Source organism: Cheilinus undulatus, linkage group 9, assembly GCF_018320785.1.
Source record: "Cheilinus undulatus linkage group 9, ASM1832078v1, whole genome shotgun sequence".
In the NCBI taxonomy this organism is placed as follows: domain Eukaryota; kingdom Metazoa; phylum Chordata; class Actinopteri; order Labriformes; family Labridae; genus Cheilinus; species Cheilinus undulatus.
In genome coordinates, this window is record NC_054873.1 from 45,677,576 (window position 1) to 45,697,943 (window position 20,368).

A 20,368-nucleotide genomic window follows, 5' to 3' on the forward strand; every position below is an offset into this window, starting at 1 on the left:
CCAAGATCTCTGCAGCTTCTGAGTTCAGTGTGGATGTTTGAGGGCAAAACATGGAGGAAAAAAACAGCCGAATATATGATAGCTGACTTTACAAAGTGAGGTGAAATGATTGAAAAGAAGAAGACAAACAGTTTGGAACCACCACCAAAAGCAGACGACTGACAGGACAAGGCTTAAAGGGAAGAATAGCTGCTAAGAAGGCATTATTGAGGCCTGGAAACATTCAGAAATGCCTCAGATTTACCAGGGAGCACAAACACTGGACTGTTGATGATTGGAAGAAGGTACTCTGGATGGATAAGTCCAAGTTTGAAATCTTTGGTCAGCATCAGCGTGTTTATGTTCGCAGAAAAGCTGGTGGGTGGTCTGATGCAAGATGCACCCAGAGTGATACACTGTGGAGATTCTATTATGGTATGGGGTTCGGTTTGTAGAAATTAGTGAAAATCGATGGTGTAATGAACAAGAACATCTACCACAAGATCTTAGTGTATCATGGAATCCCTTCTGGACTGATTCTGATTGGTCCTGGGTACAGAGTTTAATGACCACCTGACACCTAATGACTGAGATCACAGGACCGCGCTGCAACTTTAGCAAGACTGTCATGATTTTACTCCGTCTCTGGAATTTTGTCTGCAACTTTGAAATTGCTTGAAAAGTCACTAGGTGTAAGGCTGCATTAGTTAACTGAATTATGCTGTTTGATTCACATGTTCACATTTTTGTTTTGAATATTTTATTTAACTTTTAATGGCAAACTTAGTTATCAGAAGAAAACTATTAAGATAACTAAAAATACATTAAAAGGTGGGCATGGAGAGGACACGTGGGGCGCACAGAATGTGGGGACATCATGAGAGTTAAAATGTCATTGTGCTATGTCGCAATAATGTTATGGTGTTTCTGCATTCTTCAACTTTAACATGTGTTGCCTTGTTATTTTTTATTCAAGCATCCAAATGGAGCTTGGAGTGGAGCTCCTGCTCCTTTGCATCAGAAGTAGCCAGCTGAGGTGGTTAAGGCATGTGATCTGATTGGAAGAAAATTGACGGCTCTTCCGCCTCTTCCTCTGGGTTGGGTCATAGTGGTAGCAGGTGAAGCATGTTGACCCAGACATCCCTACTTCCAGCAACATTTTCCAGATCCTCCTCTGGGATCCTGAGGTGTTCCTAGGCCAGATAGGATATATAATCCCTCCAGCAAGTTCTGAGTCTGCTCCAGGCTCTGCTTTAAGTTTGCCTGGGAGACCTCCGCAGGGAGGCGACCAGGAGGCACCCAGGTTAGATGCCTCAACCACCTTAAGTGGCTCCTTCGGGAAGGAAGGAAGGAGCAGCGGCTCCACTGCACACGGATCACTTTGGAAGTCCAGGGCAAAATGAATAAAGAATATGCTGGAAAGGCAATTTTTAAAGACAAATGGGAATCAGGGAATGTGACCTGTTTCTAAGTTCATATGTACAGCTCTTTAAGAGATTTGGTTACATTTTCAGGAGTTTTGTGCATGATTTTTGTTGAAAACGGCTAATGACATCCTTTTAGGAGTCGATCGGCTCTGTTACTCTATGTGCTGGGTATAAATTGTCCCCTCACTCTGTGCTTCATGATCAGAGCCGTGCCATGAGGTCACCTTTAATGAGAGCACACTTCCCTGGAACAGCAGCTAAAGTTAAGGCCTTTTTACTCCCCACTTGAAAGAGCATTGGAGATGAGACCGCAGTGTTACAAGCCAGACGGAGCTCAAGCCCTCACAGCCTCTCCAGAGCTCTCTGCCATTTATCTCCATGATTTGCTTCATCATTTCCCTCTGTTCCCCCTCGCTCTCGGGCCATGCTTGATTCTTTTTCTAATGTGTCCATCCATGCTTTTTTATGAGCTTCTATATCTCACTTTGCATTCATCCTTTTCCACATCTCTCTTCAGTATCCTTTTGTGGTCACTCTCTTTGCTCTTCTCATGCTAAATGAAGACAGTTGATGGTAAACCTACAACAAAAACAAGAAAACTCTAATACCAGAGCCTTAGATTCTTCTTTTAAGTTCTTAAGAAGACCTTTGAGTTGTGTTAGAAAAGCCAAATTATAAAGCAAAGTTAGACTAGCACAGTGCATTCTATTTCTGTCCATATACTTGTGACAACAAACCCCAATCCCAAAAATCTTGGGTTGTTGTGTAAAAGTGATTTGCAAATCCTTTTCAACCCATTTCCAATTGAATTCAGGGACAGACAAGAAATTTAATGCTAAAACTTGTGAAAAATATTGTTATTTTGAAATATATGCACATTCTGAAACGGATCCCTGCAGTGTGTTCCATAAAAGTTGGGACACGTGAAAGAAGAAACTGGAAAACTTGTGGAATGCTCAAAAACACCATTTAATCCCACAGGAAGGTAGTTAATTTTGTACTAGGCGATAGCGCTATGACTGGGTATTAAAAGGAAAAATCTCAGTCATTCACAATCAACCATGGTGTCAGAGTCTACACTTTTTGAAAGGCTGCATGGGCAACTAGCACAACAATTTATGCACAATGGTTTTTCATGTGCAGTTGCAAGGAATTAATAGAACTTAGAAATTACAGGCCATAATATCAAGTGAATCTGTAGAAATCTCAGCACGTAAGGGGGGGGCTGAGAACCAACACTGAATGCCCATCCCCTGTTGTGGCAACACTGCATAAAAAAACTGGAATTGCTCAGAGATGGAAAATAAAGCTCAGGATAAATTAAAAAAAAAAAGCACAGTAAGTCTCTGCATCCAAGAATCTGAGTTAAGATTCTGCTATGCAAAAAAGCCAAAATTCAACAACATCCAAAAGTGCTGCCAACTTCCCTGGGCCAGAAGTCGTCTGAGATTGACTGGCCTGTGGGGGGAAAGTGTGCTGTGGTCTGGTGAGTCCATGTTTCAGATTGGTTTTAGAAATAGCCATACCCTTTTCAATGCTCCTCATTGACCTGCGACCTTATTGATACTCCCATCAATACTCTTCTATTGTTTGGTGGACAAATGATGATGATACATTTACTACAGACGTGGTAGAAGCCAAGAACAGTTGGGTTAAAAAGTAATGTTTCAAACTATTATATCTCTTCTATATACCAGTGTAAAAATACATTTATCATCTTCACGACTAACCTTGCAAAGCAGATGGATACGCCCGTTTTCTTGTTTCTCACTGGCGAATCCATCTTGCAAAGCTCCCATCTGAACCACTTGGGCCCGGTTAGAAAGTGATAGGACCAATCAGCGATGAGGGGCAGTACAAGCAGCAGCAAGAGCTGGTGCAGTTATGGAGGAAGAGATTAGTGTGGATGCTGCTAAAGTGCCAGTTTTATCAGAAATTGACGACATTTCTTTGTTAAAAGAACAAACAGCAGTGAGTTGTTTTCTTTTCAGAAATGACAAAAGTCGAGTACTTACATGTCTATAGTCACCATGTTTCGCTTTATCCCTCAGTAGCTGCACACGAGCAGCTTGCTAGCGGCTACGTCACGTGCTTTGTTGCTCTGATTGGCCCGTAGAGATGTGACGGACAGAACGTTCACCCAATAATACTCTGAGGATTTTTCAAAGCCTCTGCCTTTTCTCAAACGTTTCCTATTGAAGCTTTCCCAGATGGACGTGTGAAACAAATCCATCTGAGGTGTCAGGTTACTTCACAACAGTATGTATTCAAACAAAAATGGTTTTCAGCTGACGTGACTTACTACAAACTTTCCAAGCACTTTCATTGTGATGTCAGCACTCACATGTAGCACCTGAAGCCAGGGTCATGATCGAACGCCTCTTCAGGCACTTGCAAAGATTTTTTCTCTTCAAGCCAACAGTGGAAGTCTCCCCATTTTGATTCAATTCTTTGCACAGTGCTAATGTTCTATCTTATGTTCCCCTTGTAAGAACTAATCTACAGTCATGTGCATTAGATTTAGGCATGTAGGGCGCTAAGGATTCATCACATGTGCCCCAACACATGTCGCTCAGCAGCTAAGGTCAAGCATGACAGCATTTCTTTTGTCCTGGCCTTTTCACCACTGGCAAGATGCCCTGACACTGCTGGTTTTCGAGCCCTTGATACATCCAAAGCATGACTAGAGGGTCATGGTTACCCACCTGTCCCTGTACCTGTCAACCAGTGTTTCCCTACCATATTTCCTTAGTCCCACCATGACCCAAGAGTGAAGAAAAAATGACACACCGCTGCCAAAAATTAACATAGATTGTATTTGTTTCACTGATAAAACCCTAAAAATCATGTTTTCAGTCAATATTTGCAAATCTAATTTTGGCAGCCTCAGAACAGACAAAGCCTCGCATTCCCAAACACCAGGTTGAGAACCAATGCTCTAGGCCATTAACCTGGCACGCCAGATGGATTTGTTTCACCCATCCATCCGGAAAACCACTCACGGTCAGCGTTTGGGAAAGGGCAGAGCTTTTGAGAAAAATTTGGATGGTGATTGGATGAACATTCTGTCTGTCACATCTTGTGACATGTCAGTACACGAGTTTTGTCGTTTTTGAAAAGAAAACAACTCACTGCTGTTCTTTGTTCTTCTTTTAATGAAGAGATCGTGATCAAGTTCTGATAAAACTTATGTTTTAGCAGCATTCATGCCAAACTGTTCCACCACAATTGCACTGGCCTCTTGTTGTTGCTTGTTTACGTCACGATTCCACCACGCCCAAAAGTACGGCCCCTCATCGCTGATTGGTCCTGTCACTTTCTAACCAGGCCCAAACGGTTCAGAGGGGATCTGTGCAAGATGGATTCACCAGTGAGAAACATGGAAACGGATGTAACGAGCAACAAAACATGTGACGTATGTCAAATTCTGATAAAACTGACGCTTTAGCATCATCCACATTAATTTCTTCTGCCATAATTGCCTCTTCTCGCTGCTTGATACATCATGACTCTGCTGCACCTGAAAGTGCTGATTGTTCCTGTCACTTTCTAACCGGGCCCAAACCGTTCAGACAGGAGCTTTGCAAGATGTATTCACCAGTGAGAAACACGGAAACAGGCCAATCCATCTGCTTTGCAAGGTTAGGACCTGTATCAATCCAAAGGACCATTCAAGACCATTCATTAACTGTTACCAATGCAAAGTCCAAATGCCAGTATCAGTGATGGTGAAGGGAGCTATTAGTGTCTAAGGCAAAGGTAACTTGCACATCTATAGTGAAGGCAATAACACTAAGAGATACATGCAGGATTTGGTGAAATCTATACATCCATTTTAACAAGTCTTTCCTTGTTTCAGTGAGACAATGCCAAGCCACATATTGCACAGGTTACAACAGCATGGCTTCACAGTACAAGACTGGCCTGCATGCATTTCAGACCTGTCTCCCATTGTTAATGGATGATGCCTTATGAAGTGCAGAGTATGACAATGGAAACAAGAACTGGCAAGAATTCCATTTTCAGGACTTCAAGAATTAGTGTCTTCATTCCCCTGATGCTTGCAAAGTGTTGTTGGAAGAAACACAGTGGAAAACATGCAATTTTCTTAACTTTTTTGAAACCTGTTGCAGACATCACTTTCAGAATGTGTGTGTTTTTCAAAAATGTTTTGCTGAATTCAGTTAAATAAAGGGTGAAAATGATTTGCAAATCCCTGTATTCTGTTTTTCTGCACATTTTGCACAGCCGCTCCACTTTTTCAGAGCTATGATTTGTACACTGATATACAAAGCCTACCTGTGCACACACACATGCACTCACTCTCACAGGTGCTATAGCTGTCACTCAGGACAGAGATATTTCTAGGCAGTAATCACAGTGTGAGCCAGCACCTGCTGAGTATGACAAACTGGGTCAGACGGAGAAAACCAAGGTGCAACTTGAGCTGGATTCACAGATGGCTGTGCGTCAAACTTTAAAGCATGCAAAAAAAGGAGAGGAAGAAAAACAAGAACGGACGTACAGGAAGGGGGGGGGGGGGGTGTGAGGACGCAGAATAAGAGGGAGGATGAGAGAGGAGGAAGTAGAGAGTACAAGAGCGGGAAAGATCGCTGATAAAGACGCAGGAACTCCAGCTGAAGAGTAACTGAAGTGTCAGGAGGAGTTTGGTGTGATTAGGAGATGTCTCTGTGGGAGAGAAGTGTGATAATCTGCAACTTACATACACACATGCTCAGATTTCCACACATGCTGGGATTGAAACGTGCAGCCGGTGGCTTTGTCTCTCCATGAGTCTGTCTTCCTCTGTCTGTGTGGGAGGACTGATGGGAGAATCTCACCCCTTTCTATCAGCTCTCATTACTACCCGAGCAGACATGAAAGGCTGCAAGGCTCGTGATGCTTGGGGAAGATGACAGGAGGCGTGGCAGCCATGCAACGCCAAACACCTCTGAGCAGAGGGAGGAAATGAGCACCCTAACAATAGGTGGGCACCGAGGTGTGTAGATTTACGCTAGCTGATTTGTTTGTGTTTTAAAGCATGATAACATCTCCTGTTGTCTGAGGTGCAGGGAGGTCGGTAAACAAATTCAGCTGGAAAAACACAGGAACATACAAAAATGAGACATTTAAAAAATGCAATTTGAGCTTTAAAAGCATGTGCATGAAGACAAAAAAATCCCCAGGTAATGAAAAGGTGTCTACAAAATCCTGAGGTGTTCAACAGAAAAATGATCCCAAATGCGGTAGGAAGAGAACCAATGTCCAACACTGGTATTCTGATATGCAATGGATTTTTGCTATATCATCACACATGAGGCAACACTGACTGATGAGCAAGGTTAGAGGTGTAAAAGGGAAAATATCTGGATCTTTTGGCTACCAAATAGTTCACCATAAGTGCCATTTTGGCTTCATTAGATCAACAAAATTTTGTTTTTTGGCAGTGAAAACTGTGCTGGAATTTTACTCCAATTGTGCTTTCTTTAATGAATGAAAATTACATTAAATTACTGCATGAAACATCCTGTTTCCCTTAAATGCATTGTAAGCCAGATGATGCCAGCTTACATTATTGTTACACCAACAAGCACCAGTCCTTGGTGTATGGTGTGACTGGTAACAACAACAAAACAGCATTAAAACTGAATCAAATCTCATCATTCACCTTAAAGATCTGGCTTTTTAAGCAGGCTCATTAAAAAAAAAAAAAAAAACACTATTGTGCACGATTAAAACCCTTTAACCCTGTAAAACCTATCATTGTGCAAGTCTACCAGGAAGTATTCTTATATTTTTGCATACTGTAGTGCCATTTTTGGGAGTATGTTTATTTGCATTACATCAATATAATCCTTAAATCCCAAGTTTTAATAATATGTATTGACTTATGTCTAAATTACTACAATAAATTGCTTAAAAGTGCAATAAACCCAAAAAAAAAAAAAAAAAAAGAAAATCGTTTTTGTTTTTTCCACATATTTTTCAAAATACAGAAATTTCACAGCCGTATCCCTGAAATTTGTAAATGTAAAAAAAGTTGCACAATATCCTTTGGAACCACAGGAAATTTATTTGGAGTCTCTACATAACTTGCTTTTTGACATATAGTCACTTTTGTAACCTGTAAATAAAACTGAGCCAGATGAGTAGGTGGACTTTTCATCTGACGCTGTAATTAGCTTGAAAGCTTCGTGCCAGCTCTGAAACTGTTTGGCACGACCTGGGTTTTGCGAATCTGTAACTACATATGTGTGGAAGTGTGTCAAAGGTGTGTGTGATGGATGTCTGGTGTGTGTGGGGTGTGTGTCTGAGTGTTTTTGTAAAAATGTAGCGGTGAAACGAGAGCGAGGGTTAGTATGTGAGCAGACTAAGGTCTTCAATGTATTCTGCAGAAAAAAATACAACTCCCAGCAAAATACGCCACTGTTGTTGGGGTGGGGAGCCTATGAGGTAGGGACATTTAAGAATCATGTGACAGGTCATGCCCACAATGTGATGATGTTGATTTCAAAGTAGGAAGTGCTGCAAATACCCGTGGTCTCATTTATAAAGATTTTTGTTATGTGCATTTTATTGTGTATTTTTACAAACCCATCACTGCAATGAAAAAACGCTCTGAAACATGGTGAATGTGTGAAATGTTAGTGTAACTCCCCAGGTTTTATAGCAAAAAGAATGATCGATCTATCTTATCTGGTTTCAAATCTACCGCCAATCAAAAAGAGATATGCTTATCGTAGCACCAGCGCTACGCTGGGTTCTATAGGGTTAACTACTTGTTCTACATGTCAGATGTAAAATTGCATGTAGCCTACTGTACCTCTGCCTTTGAACGTTTTCACGCTACAATCATTATATAACCATCTTTACAGCCCATAGTAAAAACTATATGGACAAAAGCATTGGCTAGCCTTGTTTATTATTGAATTCAGGCATCTAAAGTAGACCTGTTGCCACAGGTGTATAGAATCAATCATCTAGTCATGCAGTTCCCATCTGGGTTGTTCTGAGCTCAGTGAGCCTGTGCCATAAGACAATTTGTGAAATTTAATCCCTTCTGGATATTCCACAGCCAACTGTAAGTGACATTAGAAAGTGGAAGCGTTTAGGAACAACAGCAAACAGCTACCAAGTGGAGGACCATGTAAACATCACAAAGTTGCCAACGCTCTGCTGATTCCTTGGCTGAAGATTAATGTAAGCACTAAAACTGTGTGGCATAGGCATGCACTCCACACCAAGTCCAATGCCAAGTATCTGATGGGTGTAAAGCACACTGACACTGTACTGTGAAGCAGTGGTAGTGTGTTCTGTGGAGTGGCAGATCACACTTCTCTGTTTGGAAGTAAGATGGGAGAGTCTGGGATACTGGGAGAACATTACCTGCCTGACTGCATTGTTCCAGCTGTGAAGTTTAGTGGAGGCGGGATGATGGTATGGGGCTGTTTTTCAGGGTTTGGGCTTGGACCTCACCTTACAAAGCAGATGGATTCGTTCATTTTCGTGTTTCCCACTGGCGACTCCATCTTGCAAAGCTCCCATCTGAACAGTTTGGGCCCAGAAAGTGGCAGGACCAATCAGTGTTGATGGGCAGTACTTTCGAGCATGGCAGAGTTGTGACATATGCAAGCAGCAACAAGAGGCAATTATGGTGGAAGACATTCGCTCAGATGCTGCTAAAGCATAAGTTTTATCAGAACTTGACGACATTTCTTTATTAAAAAAAGAACAAAGTATAACAGTGAGTTGTTTTCTTTTCAAACATGACAACAGTCGTGTACTGACATGTCTACAGTTGCCAGGGTTTGCATTATGCAGCTCTCTATAGAGTTTACTCCTCGGTAGGGGCACACTTCGGTAACAGCTACGTAACATGTTTTACAACTTTTTTTCAAAGGCTCTGCCCTTTCCCAAACGCTGTCTATGGAAGGTTTACTACAGGGATGTGTGAAACAAATCCATCTGGCGTGCCAGGTTAGCTAGGACCCAACTCCCATTGAAAGACAATCTTAATGGTTCAGCATACAACAATGCTATGCTTCCAACTTTGTGGTGACAATTTGAGGAAGGCCCGTTTCAATTCCAACATGACTATAAAGACATGGTTTGAGGAGTTTGGTGTGGAAGAACTTAACTGGCCCATACAATGCTCTGACCTCAAGGGGCCGGTCTATTTTGTCCCAACCAGTATTGAATGGCACGGTTTAGTCAAACTTTCCTTCAACTTCTGAAAGGGATCAGGAGATCATAAACAGCACTTCATGCTCTATTTGTAAAGACATGAACCGAACAGCTGTGCTGATAAGGAAGGCTTCAGACAGCTGCTTAAGGACTCGGACAAATGCAAGTGGGCTCAAAGTGTTAAGTGTGCATTCTGGTATCCTCTACAATAAAGACAAGCTGCTGTAGTGAATTCTGTAGGACATGTTTACCAGCCAAAACCAACAGTGTGATAGCGTGATAAGGATCGTATAATGAGGCTGTTGGAAATACCTAGCCCTATGAGGTAGTAGTGTTGAGACCTGCATTTAATGGTGCATTCCCATTTAATACTGTATGTAATCAAATCTGACACCATCACATTATCATACAAATTATGCACAAACACTCCTTCACAAATCCACTCCAGACAAGCAAACACATGCTCCGAATGTTGTTGTGTATTACTGGGAAACATAGGGAGGATTTCAACTTTTCTTGTGAGCGTGTGTTTGTGTTTGAGAGAGAGAAGTGGAGAGTATGCAGCAGCATCCCTCAGTGGTGCTTCTGTTATCCCAGTCAAGGTCACTGAGCCAGCTGTGAATGACAATCACTGGCCATGAGGGGACTCCTGGGACCAGACCAGGCTGTTTGTATCTGTTTTCTCAGTGTGTGGATGTGTGTGCGTGACTGAGAAGACATCCAGTTGATGGACTGATTGGGCCTGAGTGTATCAGAACGTGTGTTCATCTGTGTGAGTGTACAAGCATGCCAGGCTTGCACCAGTGCCCTGCCTGATTGCCCTGCCACTCCAGGCTGCTAATGACGGGGACGACGAGGCCTGCTGAAGACATGGACTGGTAGAGCCGTTCTGAGTCGACAGCACAGGACAATGGGAAAGCTAAGGCACTAATTAAATGGCTTTGATTGGCTAGTCAGGCCTCTGCTAATCATTTTCCATCAGCCGCTGTGTCCTGTGTCAATCACAACAAGCCTCCACAGGGTTGCAATCAAGAGGACCCCCTGTTGAAAAGAGTGTCATTAAGAGGCAATACTGTGTTAAGAAGGTCAACAGAATCTGCTGTGTGGGGGGAATTGGCTTTTGTAAAGAAGTTTCACACACTACGGCTGTTAATTTTTCTTTTTTTAACCTTCCTTCCAAAGGAACAGCAAAACAGAATTTGTGCTGGCACAATCCAAGAGACTAACATGCATCTGTGCAGGGTTTCTAATTTGCAATTTCGCCAAAAGCATGTATTAATCTAATTTGGCACATAAAACAAGTTATTTCTCACTCCATTTCTCTGTGCTCCTATTAGTGGAAAACATATTCTAATTTGATGACCATGTTTTGGTGTGCAATGACTCTGCATGTCCCTGGTTTCTGACTGTCAGTATCTCAATCCTACAATTAATGGTGTCAATCAAATGAAAAGCTTGAGCTAGTTAAACTAAATAAACCTGTGTATTCCCACATGTTCCAACTATGAGTGAGCATCAAAAACAGAAAAACAACAGCCTAACTCAACTGTCTCCTTTTACGTTTCCAACGATATGGAAGCAGAAAAGTCGCAATGCATACTACTTTGCATGCACTCCCTCTTGCATGCTGTTTTAACTTAGTTGCAGAGAGAGGAGCAAGGGAGACTTACAAAAAGCTAAGAATATCCATGTTTGAAACATTAAACATCCATGAGTCAATCATTCTTCAAAGTTTATAAGGCCTCAGTTGCTCAGTCTTGCCAATTTACCCTCTATAAGGCCAAGAGGGACAGACCCTACCATCAACACAGCTCCTGGTACAGGCTCTTGTGATGATGCACATCGACTACTGCAACTCATCACTCGTAGGCCTTCCTGCATGCACATTTAAACCTCTGCAGATGATCCAGAACGCAGTATTAAATCTGGTTTTCAGCCAACCCAAGCCTGCTCATGTCACTCAGCTGTTCATCCCTCTACACTGGCTTCAGCTCCATCAACTTCCAAACTGTAATCATTGCTTACAAAACAGTAACTAAAACTGCTCCTGTTTACCTGGAGCCCTCATCCAGGTCTAAACTCCCTCTTGCTTGCTTTTCCTTACACACATGCAGTCAGTTGCACAGTATATGCCTGTATTAACACATACACAACAAAAGCACTTCACATTAGCACCATTAGCTCTAAGTTAGTCCGTTAGGACATTAACTACTATCACAACTTAGCAGCTAGCAACAGCCAAATATCATCCTTCACTGAAAACACCAAGGAACTGTTCCAACTAACAACTAACCAGTGCTTCTGGAACTATAAACCTTGTTAAGGCTCCACATTCAAATATAAGTCGAGTCTTACCATCAATTTCCCCATGTTAGTTCTCATAGACTGATGATCTCAACTGTAACCTCCATTAAAACAGCAAAATCCAACCATTGTGGTTTATTTGGAGAAGTCCCAAAGAAAGACAAACGTGTCCACTGTGAATAGATCGGTTAAGTCCTCGTCTCATCGATGGTTCTTTCTTCACTGCTGCCGATTAGCTAAGAGGCCCCACCATGAACACCCAGCCAAGACAAAGGTAGGTGGTGCCCTCACCATCAGGCTGTAGCAGTCCATGCCGTTCTACACATGATTCTGTGTTGAAAGTAGTTCCACTTCATCTGAGAATTCGTCATAAGTAGATTTACCCACCCATCAAAGTCCACAACAACTCTGCCCTGCAGTGGCCCGTCATCCCAGCCGCTGCATCTGTGTTTAAGCTGCTCAGCTGTCTACAGTTCCCTTTGTTTCAGCAACTTTATTATCTTCAGCCATGACTAAGTCAAAATCCTCCCCTACTGCAGATTTTATTCAACCTTTATTTAACGAGGCAAACCTCACTAGTATTAACAATCTGTTTTCAAGAGTGTCCTAGCCAAAATTTCTCAGCATAATTTCTAGTTTCCCTTAGACTCCCTCTGAGATAGGCTTGGTTTGACAACATGCCATGTTGATCTGAAAATTCACGTGCCTTAATTAGCCATGTGCTTGCCAACTGAGAAGATAAACAACCCCAGCACCACAGGGAAAGTAAGTCTTAGAAAAATTGCTTTAAGTTTATATTAAGGAATTCCAGACAACACATCTCATAGAATATGTTATTATTCACTTTTTATCTGGTGATTGGCACATTTTTAGACAGACATTTGATGTTAGCATTTTTAAAGCAGGATTTCCGCCTATGAAACTGGCCAAATCCCGACTAACAAAAACTCAAAGTTAAATACAGAAAAAATACAAAAGTCACGTCTTTATGAGCTGACTGAATGAATTGTTGATGTGTGATTGTGTGTAAAAGCATTTACATATCAATAAAGTTTTGCCACATAACACCGATTTTGCCTCATTTCAACCCATTTTCATCACTTTTCTCATCGACTTCTGCCACTTGAAAGCCATGTTTGCCATTTTTTAATTCCATTTTACCTTCTTTGAAGCTAATTTCTTCCACTGCAATGCCACTGTGTTTCAGCCTGTTTTGTCACTTTTCCTTCTGTCTGTTGGCCAAATCTTGGAGAGGGACCCAACTGCAGTCAAGATGGCCGACATGGGCGTCACTTTACATCCAAAGAAGTCCCAAGCGGAAGTTTCTTCTTCATGTTGGACTCAGCTGTCAGTGTTTGTCAGTCTTTTTGCACCGAAGCCTAACCCTTGGTGCTAGATCTCAACTAGATCAACCTTCCCCACTGCCTTACCCTAAATCTAACCACTCGGGTTTAAACGCCTAAGCCTAACCTTAGACGTACAGACATCCGGTTGAGACTTCTGGTATGGATTGGATGTGTGTCGGCCATCTTGTCTGTATCAAGGTACTCCTGAAATTTTGCCACGATTAACCATTTTCACCACTTGTTGTTTCCACTTTGCCCATTGTAACTGCATTTCACTAATTGCTATAGCCATTTTTGCCTCTTCAACCCATTTCTGCCACTTTCTGCCTATTTTTCTGCCTCTTTTAACCAACTTTTTAATCGTATCTCACCCACTTTTCCCACTTTAAATCCTATTTCAACAACATTTCTGCCGGTTTTCAGCCATTATTGCCAGTGTTAACCCCTTTTACCACTTTCTATGCCAGTTTTTGCCACTTCTACCACATTTCTGCTACTTTAAGATCTTATTTCACCATCTTTTCTTAGGAGAAGGCTATGTACTACAGCAAATTAAATAAAAAGAAGATATTTTTTGTTGCTTAGATAAGACTAGTTATTATTCAGATAAAAATAAGAAAATATATATGATCAATATATATAATCGATTTTGCTGGCCCAAGTTTGGCTGGGCCCCAGAAAGCTCTCTCCTTTATCCCCCCTTAATGGATGGCCTTGTCTGCACATGACCATTCTTGATTGTGCATGGCTTTTTTGAACCACCTTCAGGTTCAATCGGGGTCCCCAGTCTCTTGCACCTTTATTTTGGGGGTTGTGGGCTGAAAAGGCTGAGAATTTATGTTCTAATGTATCTCAGTTTCAAATGAATTGTGAAAATGTAACTGCAGATGCATTGAATTGCCCCTGATGTGAATAGAAAGGCATATCAAAATTAGTCTCTGAATTATTCACAAATCTTTACCATGTATTACCTCGCCCTTGCTGTGCAAAAGCCTTAATAATGCTTCCAAGCCGGCAGTTATCTTGCTCCAATGCTTTACCTCTTCATACTACAAATAGCCATGTTAAACAGGCTCAAACACGTGCAGGGAAGGAAAAAGCAGAAACTTTCTGGTCTTCCTGAGACAATTAAGATAATCAATTAGCCTTAATGATGAAGCCTGCAGGCTGTCTGCTTTCAAGTGTTCTAACATCACAAAACACAGCTTGCTCACTTCCTGCAAGAGACTCAGATCCCAGATATCGAATGGCTGTTTTTTGAGTGAGGGAGAAGCGGCAGACATAAAAAAATAAAGTGAAGGGGAATAAATGAAAAGGAAGAACCGGAGAAATAAAGGAAGATAAATAAATGTGAGAAACATTTGACAGACAGAAGACGGAGAGAGAGGGAGAGGAGCCTAAGAAGACAGACAGATGGGCAGAACAAATGTGGATGTGCTCTACACAGAAGCATCAAACCAGTCTCTCACTCTTCTGCTTTATTGAACCTGTCATGTCAGGTCCTACATGTAGACGCTTGTGATCTGGACTCTGAAGTACGGCTGGATAAAGATAGGTTTAATAACCAACAGCTGCAGGGCTGCCTGCAGAGTGAAGTTGGCCTCACAGAGTCAACTTCTGAAATTCAGTATCGAATCATCTAATATTCTAATTTTTGTGTTGTGTTCTTTTTAATTTGTCCAGGAATGTGCAGACAGCCACTTTCAAACAAACAAACAGCACATTTTCAGACCTTACAACAGGAACTGGTAACCAGCCCATCAGGATGCTCAATGAAAATCTAATAGCTGAATCCTTTTCTCATGATTTATTCATTAATAGAGGTGTAACAGTTAATGGAGGTCATAGTTTGGTTTGTACCTCAGTTTTAGGGTCACAGGTTGATACGAATTAACTTCAATGAGATAAATACAACAAAAGTCCTGTTTGATAATTGCAGGGTTTTCTAATTTATTTTGATACAACAGTTGTGCAAGTTACACTCTGTTCTATCTTGGAGAAAGTAGAAATAAAGAGGACAAAGATGCAAAAAGCAACTTAGTTATGAATATCTGCTGGTTTATAAAGAAGAATAGCCTTTGGGAGCTATTCATCATGTCGTGCATATCATCATGGTGACCTGGTTGTTATTGAGCTGCAGATGCAGCCAGTATTCCTGCTAAATCACCACTTGTCAAATCAAGTGAAGAACCGCAAATGGCTTCTGTGTGTTAAGCATAAGACACTGTAACAAGCTTTGAGAACTTTAATATGATAATAATGTGCACGTTTTATATATTGGAATGTTTTCAACACTGCTTTGATTCCAAAGGCTTTATAGAGAAGAAATATGCTGTTGGACACACAGCTGATCAAAAGACGGAGAAAGGTCATGTGATTCCGCCCTGTCATGATGCTATATACCTTTTGCAGACATGTCACCATTATGACATCAATGGTCTAGGTGCTGACATTAAACTACTGTGTAACAATCACGCTTTGCTGTACTCAGAATAAAAGTAAAAGAAGGTAACAAAATAGAGTCAGCATACTTCACACTAACATCAGGTCAGGTCAGGTAGGGGAGCATAAGTTAAGCTCAAATACTGACGTTTGTGCAAATTGGATTTTAGTGTCATAAACAGTGTTGTTTACTGATGAGTGTCAGGCAACCCTGACATCCAGATGGATGGAGTAGTGGATGGTTGGTGGGTGGTTACCATGTCCCAACAAGGCTGTGACATCAGCAAGGAGGTAGAGGAGTCATGTTTTGGGCCGGAATCACGGGTAGAGAGCGGGTAGGCCCCTTTAGGGTCCCTGAAGGTGTGAAAATGACCTCAGCAAGGTATATAGAGTTTCTGACTGACCACTTTCTTCCATGGTACAAAAAGAAGAATCGTACCTTCCATCAAAAGATTATCTTCATGCATGACAATGCTCCATCTCATGCTGCAAAGAATACCTCTGTGTCATTGGCTGCTATGGGAATAAAAGGAGAGAAACTCATGGTGTGGCCCCCATCCTCCCCTGACCTCAACCCTATTGAGAACCTTTGGAGCATCCTCAAGCTAAGATCTATGAGGGTGGGAGGCAGTTCACATCAAAACAGCAGCTCTGGGAGGATATTCTGACATCTTGCCAAGAAATTCAAGCAGAAACTCTCCAAAAACTCACAAGTTCAATGGATGCAAGAATTGCGAAGGTGATATCAAAGAAGGGCTCCTACATGTTACTTGGCCTGTTAAGATGTTTTTGATTGAAATAGCTTTTGATTTCAGTAAATATGACCTCCTAATGCTGCAAATTCAACAAATGACCATTTTCAGTTCTTTACAACCTATAAAATGTTTTGAAACTGAGGGCATAATAATTTGGAACAGTGCATTTTGAGTTTTGAAAAAATATATATATCATTGGGAGTTTTTTTTTTTTTCCAAAAACATTTGAATTATGCTCTAACAGCTGATGACTTGAAAAATATTCTGCCATTTGCATCAACTACTTAAGAAAATAAAAAACAATACCATTTGCATAATAATTTGGAACCAGAGTAAATGATTTGCAGACATCTAATATTGGCTTTCTTAACTTTCCTTGAACAAAATTTGCACTACAAAGAATACCATGGGGAATTTATCTACAGCAGTGTTCATTTATTTTTTTATTTTTTATTGTGTCTGCTTCTTCTTTTTTGATAGTTTATCAGCAGTTAGCAAACAGTTGCTTGCACAGCCACCACCTGAGCTGGGGTGTGGATGCTAGCATGTATCACTGCCATTGCCACTCAGATTTGTTTTATGATTGCATCCAGTTAACTCATGGTGTCCATTCTGGTGTATTATGTTTATGGGAAGTGGCATATGCCATTTGCAGGCCTTCTTAGTGTGACTGAAACATTTAAACATGAGACCCCCTGGTTCCTTATTCTACAACCATGAAATAGGTGGGATATGCTTAAGTGAAATAATAACGCATGCATGGTCAAACTGACAGAATCACTATATGATAAAGTGCTAAAGATGAGAACTGTTCCTCCATAGATACTGATGCTACAAAGTCTTATCACCCCCTCGAGAATGACTCCTCCTGCCTCACACATAATCCTCGACACAAACCAAAAGCTTTTCAGGAACAAACATTTGAACTACTTAAGCGGTGATTGATTTATCTCCCTGAATATTTGAGCAGTCTAAAAAACTGGTGCTCTCAGCAGGGACTCGAGTGGCGTGTAGTAGGAGAAACATTAAAGCGTATCAATTTCATTGCATGCTCCAGCTGCTCTGAGAGTTGTTGTGAGCTGTTTATGGGCCCCCGAGGGAGGGCAGGGGAGACACCTCTGTATCAAAACAATTCCACAGCTAGCGGGAGGTGTGACATAAACAACAAGGTTCTTAACCTTCCCCTGTGAGTCCTGCTGACAGCCCACCCCCTCTCCCTCCGCCCTCCTACACACATACAAACACTACCACACACATGCACTGTCCAGGAAATGTGCGTGCAGTCACTCGGTCATACATGTCAAATCGTAGCCCTCTCAATCTCAGCCCTCTCCTGCTTTCAACTTCTTATCTCCGGGGGAGAAGGAGGAAGCATGAAAAATGAATGGCTGCCATATGGAAGTGGTAGGTTGCATTAGAAGAGGGAAGCTATTGGTGTGGAAAATCAATTTCACCTAGTCTCAAACATATAGCTTCTATTGGGTAAAATAGCCCACATTAGCCTGTCTTCTCATGCAAAGCTGACTGTGGAGGAACGGGGGAAGGATGAAGGGCTGCAGCAATGAAAGGAGGATGGATTGGTTTGGAAACATAGGTAGAAGAGGGAGGAGAGACTGGCAACAGAAGAAACAATATTGAGACTTTATGCTGGTAGACCCATTGCATCCAATTCCCCATATCAGTATGTAACAAGTGGCTTATTTTTCAAGCCAAGAAAAGGCCAATTTCAGCCAAGAAATGGAGCCAAAGTGGAAGTTTAAAAAGACTGCAGTTTTTTCTCTTGAGGTTGGCTGTAAAAGCCAAGAAATCCCAATTAGGTCTTATATTAAAATGCCAATTTTTACAGCTGAAATAAACATGTTTACAGCCTGCTTTAACGAGCAAATCTGGGCTCCATTTCTTTACTGGTGCACACTGAGCACCCCGTGAATATGTTTATAACTCATCTGTTTAGATTTTATTAGCTGAAGAGTTATTTATGTCATTGCACAGTTAGTTGTATAGCTGAGCTGACTGACAGCTGGGGCTGATGTAGGCGTTTACTGGAAAATAAAAGGCTTGACTTAGTTTCCCAGGTTTGCCCAGGTCTAGGCTGACGTTAAGCTAGTTTAAGACGGCATTTCCAACATGGTGACCGCCACTGATGGGCTTCCAAATTCTGCTTCAGACATCAGTGGGTGGCATCACAAGAAAAGCCCATGTCTTATTTATTGTCTCTATTTTGACAGCTTAGAATATATTGTCTTACCCTTAAAATCCACATACTCTACTTACACTTTGTTGTGGGTGTGCAGCATCATGCTCCGACTGGTGTTAACCTCACACAGTGGAAGTGTTCCTGGAGCACCGGGTAGCCTTGAGCAGCTGGAGACTACAAGTTAGTGTGGGGAGAATATGCAAGAAACTTATTATTTTACCTGTTCTGGGTTGATTTTATGTTCATTTTGACATTAATCCATTTTTTTTTTTTTTTTTTTTTTTGCTTCTGCCATGGGTGAAGACGTTTAAAGGTTTATGTTTGCTACAAGGATGTGTAGTTTCATGTTAAATTCTGCGGTTTTCTACCCCAAAAGTTAACTTTCCTTCATCAATGGTATTGTAGTGGCTCTGTGACCACTGACCAACTGGTGACCTGTTACTTGTGCCATAGGTTGATATAGTGGTGGTTTTACCACACAGCAAATCCCCCAAAAATTGGGAGTTAAACAAAAAAGAGTGAAAGAGTTAGATTTTCAGCGTACATTCATGCACTTAGACTCCAGCTAGTGTTCAGTGATGCAGTGTTAAAAAAGCAGTTCATTCACACGGTGTTGAAAGCAGTGACCCAACAGTGTTCCTGAGTTCACTCCAGACAGCCTTGTTGCCACTGCCACTTCAAATCTGGGTTTTCCCATTATGCATTGTGTGTATAGATGAATTTTAGATGTTTTTAGATGTGTTTAGATGTGTTTAGATGTTGCCAGTTGTACAGTTATCACTGCTCATGTTTCTGGTGGATTATTGTTGATTTTGATGTCAGACACAAGTGCAGCATGAGTGACACTGTCCATTGAGTTATACACTTCCCACACGTGGCAAGAACAGGCTCTTAGTAGAGGATGATGAGCTTTCTGTCTGATTGCTCCATCCTGACCATAGCATGTCAGCTTAGCCACAGTGACCAATGGGAATTGGCAGGTTTTAGTGGAATAGTAGAGCATTGACTTGTGGTGTCCAAAGTGGTCTGTAACATTATCCTCCATGCATGAAAATATAAAACACTACAAAGTATTAACTACTAACACTGAGAGAGAGTTCAAGTTAAACTCAAGATGGGAGTTAATTTTACTCTTAGTTAGAGTAGTATTTTAATTCCCGTAAGAGTTTATTTTAACTCCTGATAAGAGTTAAAAATCAACTCCCAGAAAAGTTACTTTAACTCGGCTCTAGAGTTTATTCAATGGTCTCACATGTACACTCAGATTGAGTTGATTTTAACTCAAACAGAATTTATTCCAGTGACCTGAATTTGCTGTGCATAAGGTCCATGCCATGCCAAGCATACTGCAGTCCAGACCTTCCACTAACCTAAGGTCCATTTTTTAAATCCAGAAATCCTTCAGACACACTGATATGATCAAACATGGTCTATATTGATTGATCTCCTTTAAACTCAATGTAAAATAAAGGTAGGATGAAAAAATGTATTTTCTTGTTTTATCAGGTGGAATCTTTGGCTGTATTCTGTGAGCGTTCAAGCCGGTTTGCATGAGGCCTACCTGCATCGGGCGGAAATTCACAACAACAATTTATACGCGAAAACAAGATGTAGATGGAGCTTGCATTTAAGTTAATCTCTTATGTCAGAGGTTTTTAAATCATTTACATCGAGTACAATTGGTAGGAAAGTTAAACACCAAAGCAACTTTGCATGTTACTGCAACAACCGAGG

General features: G+C 41.3%; 1 protein-coding gene across 1 annotated transcript in view; it reads right to left on the reverse strand.

The window, feature by feature from the left end:
* Positions 1-20,368, reverse strand: part of cdh13 (cadherin 13, H-cadherin (heart)) — a 784,391-nt gene that overhangs the window by 417,827 nt on the left and 346,196 nt on the right. The window lies entirely within an intron of this gene.